Here is an 8425-nt window from a genome sequence, read left to right on the forward strand (position 1 = left end):
TGGAGAAAATCTCATTGTGCAATGTGGAATATTTTGTTTCAACATCATGTGTTTTAGCTCTCAGCAGCCCGGCTAGCTCAGTCGGTAGAGCATGAGACTCTTAATCTCAGGGTCGTGGGTTCGAGCCCCACGTTGGGCGCATAACTTTTCATCTTTGTTTTTCATTGAGCACATCCTGTTCTTGATGTTTTGTGGACTATACCAGCAGGACTGTGCCCTGCCCCCGACATTCCTTCTCCTGGTGACGAGCCCCTTCAAGTGTTGCATAACTCAGTGCAGCAGAGCTGCAAACAAAGACCCTGAAGTGTACTCCACGTGGCAACCTTGTCTCTGTGGCGCAATCGGTTAGCGCGTTCGGCTGTTAACCGAAAGGTTGGTGGTTCGAGCCCACCCAGGGACGAGCTCTTTTGTTCTCAGAGCATTGTATGTTGACATAATGATCCATTCTCTGGTAGGAACTCTTTTCACCAGTGCACTTGTCTCAATAGACGAGTTCAAAGTTTCACCTAGTACAGAGGCATTTTAAACAACATTTATTTTTGTTGTAGCGGCAACATCTCTTTTTCTTCACCACTTTAACCTCCGTCATTAAAGATTTGTAGGGTTTCGGGGACTAGAGTGAAGAGAGTGAGTGAAAACTAAGACGAATTAAAGCCGCAAGCGGCGATGAACGGGCCCTCGCGACCCCATGCCACCGTGGCCTGAGGCATGCCAGGGCTGTGGCGTGAAGCAGAAAGGGAGAAAAAGCCTGAAAGGAGCCAAAATATGCAATGTTTTGTTCATCCACCAGGTGGCGCTAAGCAGTTGTTTGTAGGTGGGTTCAGGGGCGGTCCCTCATCACACCAAGGGGGCAGTTGTCGGTCTGAGAAGTGAAGCTCACTTCCGCGTTCAAAAAACTGCAATCTCCTCGGCTTCCTCTGGGGGCTGGTGTCAGAAGGGAGCATTCTCCATAGACCCCCATGTTAAAATCGCCGACTTTACATCCTCAATAAACATGTTAAAAGCCTGGTGTCAGAACATTTTATGGTCTCAACCGATAGTTTCTACCGCCGCACACACTCTTGAGGGGGGTGAATTTTTTTTTAACTCAACCGTTTTACTGTTATTAGGTTAAAACTCTGGCCAATTAGGGCGCGGAAACGTTGAGTGACAGGTCCGGAGCGGTCCGGAGACAGGCTGCTTCGAGGCCAGTGGGCGGGTTCTCGGCCGGCCAATCCAACATGGCGCTGTTCAGGCCGCCATATTTGAGTCACAAAAACGACTCCCCAAAACCAATGGGTGACGTCACGGATGCTACGTCCATTCTTTTTACAGTCTATGCATCACACACGTGAAGTTTCAAGCAAATCGGACAATGTTGATGTAAAATACGACATTTCCTGTTTCCACAAGGGGGCGACATGAGTGAGATTGCTTATGAGCTTATGGAGACATAGAGGGCAGAGCTCTGATCATGTACAGACATTTTGAAGTGGAACTCACACCAAAATGGTGAGTTAAAATCAAAATGGCCGACTTAGACCAATGGTGCAAGAGACTTTTATGTGCGCCTTGACAACTTACACGTGTGTATCGATTTTCATGTTCCAACTCCAAAAAAAAACCCTTTGTGGAGGCGTTTCTGAAAATTTCAAGGGGGCGCTATATAATAGAGGCATTTTGCCCCTCCCATGGGCGTCGCCCCCATCAGAGGTAAGACGTCGCCACCCTTGATCTCTGTATCAATTTGTGTCTTAATTTTCATTAAAGGTAGGCGATTAATTGAATTTTGATCATGATTTCGATTTTGGATCTGGTCGTCTTAATCTGACGTCCCAACATCAGCTGTACAGGGCTGGCGGCCGTAGCTTGTAGCGATGTGGCTCTGTAGCTCATGAGGGCCATGAACGGGTCGGCCTAACAGAGAATCCTTTTCGCTGTCTGAGCTGCTCTCTCAGCCTCACTGTTGGACTGAGAGTAGTAAGGGCTGGAGGTGATGTGTTTAAAGTCATAAGCCACAGAAAAACTTTATAACTCTTTACTTGAAAACTGTCATCCATTGTCCGTGTGTAGCTCATCTGGACACCCCCACCTGGCGAAGATGTTCTTGAGTCATGCACAGGTGGTCCCACTAGTCAAGTCAGGTAGGTGTGCTATTTCCAGATAGCGAGAGAAATAGTCAATCACAATCAGATTTTTCTTTGCATATTCACAGATATCTGCTCCGATCTTTTGCCATGGCCTTTGAGGTAGCAGTGTTGCCATCAGAGTCTCTTTAGACCAACACAGATTCCCTGTGTTGACCAATTCCCTGTGTTGACCGAATCAGCTGTTCTCTTGGGGACCGGGACCATTGGACCACACCACTCCGTTGGTTCTGTGACTTCCTCGATGATGTCATACTTTACCATTCTCTCCAGTTCTGCTTTGAACGCTGTACCGTCTCGCAGGCATACTTTTACAGGCTTTATCTTCAAGAGGCCCACATCTGTACCAAACGTGCCATGGATTTCATCCACTCTTTTCACCAGTCCCATGACCACTGCAACAGCTCGGCCCAAGAGGTTGCTGCAGCTGGCTGTTTTGACCACATGGATGATGAACTTGTATTGCTGGCCTTTGTACTTTGTTAAAGCCGTGAAATGTCCTAGACCGTCAACATTTCCTCCAGGGCTGTCAAAGTCCATGTCATCACTTGGCACACCAATGATCACCCGAGACAGGACAGAAAAATGAGGCCACGCCCCCTCATTTTCTGCCAGTGCCGTCTCTGTGGCGCAATTGGTTAGCGCGTTCGGCTGTTAACCGAAAGGTTGGTGGTTCAAGCCCACCCAGGGACGCAAAGTTTTCTGTATCAGTTATTCATTTTATCTGATATCACGCTGGTATCAGCACCTGTGTCAATCTTGAAGGTCACAGGTATACATACGTATGTAAACATATACAAAACAGTTCCTGAATACAATTACATGACAATTGCAATATTGAACAGTGTGATCGCACATTGCACATTTTTCTGATACCGTGCAGGCCTAGTAAACCCTTCTTTTTTCCGACTTACAACCAATGATTATGGCTGTATAGTGCGGTGTCATCTGTAAGCACAGGATCCCAATCCAATCTGGCACATCCAGTATCTACACACCAACATTTAAAAATCAGTGTGAGTGAAAATGGCAGAGGGAGAGCAGTGCCGTTTGGTCGACAAGAAAGGTAGAACAAGTTCTCTAGTGTGGAGCAAAAACATATACAGGACTTTCTTTAACATTACAAGACTTGGCGCACTAATGATCACCTGAGACAGGACAGAAAAACGAGGCCACGCCCCCTCATTTTCTGCCAGTGCCGTCTCTGTGGCGCAATTGGTTAGCGCGTTCGGCTGTTAACCGAAAGGTTGGTGGTTCGAGCCCACCCAGGGACGCAGTTTTCTGTATAAAGTTAATAGTTATTGATTGACCTTCATCAAGAGTGTGAAAAATGTGAAGCGAGAACGACCATGACAGACTAAATACGGTGGTTGTTTGGTAATCGTTAGGCGCATAACCTCCCCCACAGGGCTGTTTACAGAAACCTGTACGAGGCCGAACGGATTACCTGCTTGGGGTAGGTACTCAGATTGGCCCTGAAAAAGTCCCAGTGGGGCTTGAGATTTACTCTGTGCTGATTGGTCAGACTCAAAGCAGGATATGACGCTAAGAGAGTGCCCCGAAATAAGCGGCATTTTAAAAACCCAACGTTACTAAAAACGCAAGACGGCCGGAAAAAAGAGAGAATAAGTCAGTAAAAGACGAGAGTAGCAGTAAGCCTAGTTAAAAAAAAAAAAAAGTGTGATAAATATGCGATTGCAGGATTACGTGACGATCGAGATGATCGGGACAGCAAATAAAAACCCCATCTTTTTTTTTTTAGACACATAACTGAAGCTGGTAACAGTTTTGTTTTTTGAATAAATGTCAATGTAAAGGAAGGGCTCCAGGTTTTTCCCCTAAAATTTGAGACAGTGCAAGTAAATTTTTTATCTTCCTGTGCATACAACCAATGAATTTGCTTTTTTTTAATATAACGCTGGTGAAACATGGAAGGGGCGATTCAAAGAATCTGGCATCTGTCGTAACTGGTGGCAGGCCAGTGTGTGTGAAACATATAAACATATACAGGACTTTCTTTAACATTATAAGACTTGGCGCACCAATGATCACCCGAGACCAGACAGAAAAACGAGGCCACGCCCCCTCATTTTCTGTCAGTGCCGTCTCTGTGGCGCAATTGGTTAGCGCGTTCGGCTGTTAACCGAAAGGTTGGTGGTTCGAGCCCACCCAGGGACGCATCATTTTCTGTTAAAAGTTATTAGTTATTCATTGACCTTCATTGAGAGTGTGAAAAATGTGACGTGAGAACCATAGACTGTAAAAAATATGGACGTAGCATCCGTGACGTCACCCATTGTTTTTGGGGAGTCGTTTTTGTCACTCAAATATGGCGGCCTGAACAGCGCCATGTTGGATTTACTGGCCGAGAACCCACCCACTGACCTCGAAGCAGCCTGTCTCCGGACCGCTCCGGACCTGTCACTCAATGTTTCCGCGCCCTAATTGGCCAGAATTTTAAACCTAATAATGGTGAAACGGTAGAGTTGAAAAAAAATTCACCCCCCTCAGAGTGTGTGCGGGGGTAGATTTGCTGCTTTCTGGCACCAGCCCCCAGCGACAGCCGAGGGGATTGCAGTTTTTGAACGCGGAAGTGAGCCTCACTTCTTAGACCGACAACTGCCCCCTTGGTGAGAACGACCATGACAGACCAAATACGGTGGTTGTTTGGTAATCGTTAGGCGCATAACCTCCCCCACAGGGCCGTTTACAGGAACCTTTACGAGGCCGAACGGATTACCTGCTTGAGGTAGGTACTCAGATTGGCCCTGAAAAAGTCCCAGTGGGGCTTGAGATTTACTCTGTGTTGATTGGTCAGACTCAAAGCAGGATATGACGCTAAGAGAGTGCCCTGAAATAAGCAGCATTTTTAAAACCCAACGTTACTAAAAAACCAAGACGGACGGAAAAAAGAGAGAATAACTCAGTAAAGACGAGAGTAGCAGTAGGCCTAATAAAAAAAAAAGTGTGATAAATACGTGATCGCGGGATTACGTGACGATCGAGACGGCAATTAAAAACCCCATCTTTTTTTTTTTTAGACACACAACTTAAACTGGGAACTGTTTTGTTTCTTGAATAATTGTCAATGTCAAGGAAGGGCTCCGGGTTTTTCCCCTAAAATCTGAGACAGTGCAAGTACATTTTTCATCTTCCTGTGCATACAACCAGTAAATTTGCTAGTTTTTTAAAAATATATAACGCTGGTGAAACATGGAAGGGGCGATTCAAAAAATCTGGTAACTGTCGTAACTGGTGGCAGGCCAGTGTGTGTGAAACATATAAACATATACAGGACTTTATTTAACATTATAAGACTTGGCGCACCAATGATCACCCGAGACAGGACAGAAAAACGAGGCCACGCCCCCTATTTTTCTGCCAGTGCCGTCTCTGTGGCGCAATTGGTTAGCGCGTTCGGCTGTTAACCGAAAGGTTGGTGGTTCAAGCCCACCCAGGGACGCAATTTTCTGTTTTTAGTTATTCCAAAGAAATTTAAATCAAACGCAACTTGACTTGGTTATTTGTCTAGGAAGACGTTTCACGTTTCATCCAAGAGGCTTCATCAGTTCATGTACGCATCCGACCAGGCTGGGACTGGTCCAACGATCTGGTGTGGAGATCCAGGTATTTAACCTCTTGTGGGGGCGTTCACAAGACCGATGATGTCCCTAACCCTTTGTGCTCCATGTGCCAACGATAGTCGTTGGAGTGACAGTCGTTGGTGGGAAGTTGGTTTCGACTTCGTTAGTGCCCTATTGTGTTATAACGACAGTCGTTTGAGTCACAGGAGGCCATTTGTGAAGAGTTGCTCTTTGAGGTTAGATTGTTGAATCTCCTGGGAAGGGATGAAAGGGCAGCATTGTAAATTGGAGATAGATGGTGTAGACCTATCTCCAGCCTCTTGGAAGCCTCTTGGATGAGAGGTGAAACGTCTTCCTAGACAAATAACCAAGTCCACTTGCGTTTGATTTAAATTTCTTTGGGATAACGATGACCTGGACAAATGAGAATATTCACAGGCTTATTAGTTATTCATTGACCTTCATCGAGAGTGTGAAAAATGTGAAGTGGAACGGAAAAACGTCCGGAAAAAGGAGAGAAGAACTCAGTAAAAGACAAGAGTAGCAGTACTAGGCCTGGTAAAAAAAAAAAAAAAAAAAGATTGTGATAAATACGCGATAGCAGGCAATTTAAAACCCTGTCTTTTTTATTTTTCTTTAGAAAGCGTCTTTACTGTCAGAAAAAAACACAGAGGGCCAAGTGAGAGGACGGCTCCTGTAGAAGTTCCTACCCCCTCCTTTTACATGGAACTCCTGCAGTGGAAACGCACCTAATATATAACCTATTAGGTGTGTCTCCACTGCGCATAGAAAACAAACAGACCAAAGCACGAGAAAGAAATGAGCGCCTTTGTGTCAATGTATGATTTATGCGGCTCTCACTCTAATGTGATGATGTTGTATTTTGTCCACATAAAGACACAGTGTGATTGCACTAGTATGGTAGCGACACTATAACAGACTAGAGCACATTTGTTTAGCAAAACCACAACAGAAAAAAAGCACTCCTTTCTCAAGTTTTCTCTGAAAAACATTTTTTTTAATGAAATTCAGTAAAATGAACAGAACATTAAAAAAACAGATTATATACAGTCCAGTACAAGAAAACATTCTCGTCCCTGGGTGGGCTCGAACCACCAACCTTTCGGTTAACAGCCGAACGCGCTAACCGATTGCGCCACAGAGACAAGGTTGCACTGTGTGCATTGCAATAGCTGTTTTGTGTGTGTATCTAGTCTGCACTGCAGGAAGGGGGGTGGGGCGTGCTCTGTGGGGGAGAGAGCAAGAGAGAGACCGGTAGTGGTGACACAACACAATGTGATTGCACTAGTATGGTAGCAACTCTACTACATATTACAGACTAGAGAACATTTGTTAAGCAAAATCACAACAGAAAAATAAGCACGCCTTTCTCAAGTTTCCTCTGAAAAACACATTTTTATGAAATTCAGTAAAATGAACAGAACATTAAAAAAATCCCTTACGCCTGTTAATGTTGATAGTTACAGGGTTTGAAAAATGGGGCTTTGAGATTTTTAAAATGGGGCTTTGAGATTATATACAGTCTAGTACAAGAAAAGATTCTCGTCCCTGGGTGGGCTCGAACCACCAACCTTTCGGTTAACAGCCGAACGCGCTAACCGATTGCGCCACAGAGACAAGGTTGCTCAGTGAGCATTGCAATAGCTCCTTTGTGTGTGTACTCTGCAGGAAGGGGGTGGGGCGTGCTCCGTGGGGGAAAGAGGAAGAGAGAGACCAGTAGTGGTGACATATGACGTGGGGGAAGGGTGCCTCACAGCCCGGCTAGCTCAGTCGGTAGAGCATGAGACTCTTAATCTCAGGGTCGTGGGTTCGAGCCCCACGTTGGGCGCATAGCTTTTCTCGATCTGAGCTTTGAGATGCTATTTTAGACACACAACTGAAACTGGTAACTGTTTTGTTTCTTGAAAAAATGTCAATGTCAAGGAAGGGCTCCAGGTTTTTCCCCTAAAATTTGAGAAGTAAATTTAATCAACTTGTACGTACATTTGCTTGAATTTTTTTTTTTTATATCCACCTTTTTCCGAACTTCAAAAACATAAGCCGGTTTTGCTCTTCCGGTGGAGAGTCGCGGTAAATGCATGGATTTTTTTTTTTTTTCACTGAAAATCTGTAAAATGCATGGATCATCACACCAGCTTTTAACAATGGATATTACACAAATTGAAATCCGTGTTAAAAGCCAGTGTTAATAGATCCATGCGGTTACCGCAACTATGACAACGACTGAAAACCATGGAAACGTTAAGGTACAATTCCTACGGAAATGCAAAACTGGCTTTCGGTTTTGACCATAGATGCCGTTCGGAAATTTGTAGATAACGCTAGTGAAACATGGAAGGGGCGATTCAAAGAATCTGGTATCTGTTGTAACTGGTGGCAGGCCAGTGTGTGTGAGGATCATGAATTAAAAGGAAATGTGAATATTTGCTTTGCAGGTAGATTTACTGTGTGCGCCCCTAAATTTCCGGTTTGCGCTCCTAAAATTTTAAGTTAGGGGCCACTGTGCTTCAAGTAAAAAGATTACATAGGTAATTCCCCCAGACCGAGTTGGGTGATTATCAGATCACTGAGAGAAAAATTTGTTTCCGCCCGGTCTCGAACCGGGGACCTTTCGCGTGTTAGGCGAACGTGATAACCACTACACTACGGAAACACCTGCCTGCCCCAGAAGTGTCAGGAGACCCATGGACTCAT

At 45.0% G+C, this 8425-nt stretch overlaps 10 non-coding genes across 10 annotated transcripts; 7 read left to right on the forward strand and 3 right to left on the reverse strand.

Moving 5' to 3' along the window:
• The first annotated feature begins 66 nt into the window (after nucleotides 1–66).
• trnak-cuu (transfer RNA lysine (anticodon CUU)) lies at nucleotides 67–139 on the forward strand. Its single transcript has one exon. It is a non-coding gene; the product is annotated as a tRNA-Lys (tRNA).
• A 187-nt stretch (nucleotides 140–326) lies between these two features.
• trnan-guu (transfer RNA asparagine (anticodon GUU)) lies at nucleotides 327–400 on the forward strand. The gene has a single exon. It is a non-coding gene; the product is annotated as a tRNA-Asn (tRNA).
• A 2345-nt stretch (nucleotides 401–2745) lies between these two features.
• Nucleotides 2746–2819, forward strand: trnan-guu (transfer RNA asparagine (anticodon GUU)). The gene has a single exon. It is a non-coding gene; the product is annotated as a tRNA-Asn (tRNA).
• Nucleotides 2820–3326: 507 nt separating this feature from the next.
• trnan-guu (transfer RNA asparagine (anticodon GUU)) lies at nucleotides 3327–3400 on the forward strand. The gene has a single exon. It is a non-coding gene; the product is annotated as a tRNA-Asn (tRNA).
• Nucleotides 3401–4230: 830 nt separating this feature from the next.
• On the forward strand, nucleotides 4231–4304 carry trnan-guu (transfer RNA asparagine (anticodon GUU)). Its single transcript has one exon. It is a non-coding gene; the product is annotated as a tRNA-Asn (tRNA).
• A 1211-nt stretch (nucleotides 4305–5515) lies between these two features.
• Nucleotides 5516–5589, forward strand: trnan-guu (transfer RNA asparagine (anticodon GUU)). Its single transcript has one exon. It is a non-coding gene; the product is annotated as a tRNA-Asn (tRNA).
• A 1213-nt stretch (nucleotides 5590–6802) lies between these two features.
• trnan-guu (transfer RNA asparagine (anticodon GUU)) lies at nucleotides 6803–6876 on the reverse strand. The gene has a single exon. It is a non-coding gene; the product is annotated as a tRNA-Asn (tRNA).
• A 398-nt stretch (nucleotides 6877–7274) lies between these two features.
• Nucleotides 7275–7348, reverse strand: trnan-guu (transfer RNA asparagine (anticodon GUU)). The gene has a single exon. It is a non-coding gene; the product is annotated as a tRNA-Asn (tRNA).
• A 138-nt stretch (nucleotides 7349–7486) lies between these two features.
• trnak-cuu (transfer RNA lysine (anticodon CUU)) lies at nucleotides 7487–7559 on the forward strand. The gene has a single exon. It is a non-coding gene; the product is annotated as a tRNA-Lys (tRNA).
• A 752-nt stretch (nucleotides 7560–8311) lies between these two features.
• trnav-aac (transfer RNA valine (anticodon AAC)) lies at nucleotides 8312–8384 on the reverse strand. The gene has a single exon. It is a non-coding gene; the product is annotated as a tRNA-Val (tRNA).
• Nucleotides 8385–8425: the final 41 nt, after the last annotated feature.

Source organism: Trachurus japonicus, chromosome 18 (genome assembly GCF_045865225.1).
Source record: "Trachurus japonicus isolate A0001 chromosome 18, Traja_1.0".
Classification (NCBI taxonomy): domain Eukaryota; kingdom Metazoa; phylum Chordata; class Actinopteri; order Carangiformes; family Carangidae; genus Trachurus; species Trachurus japonicus.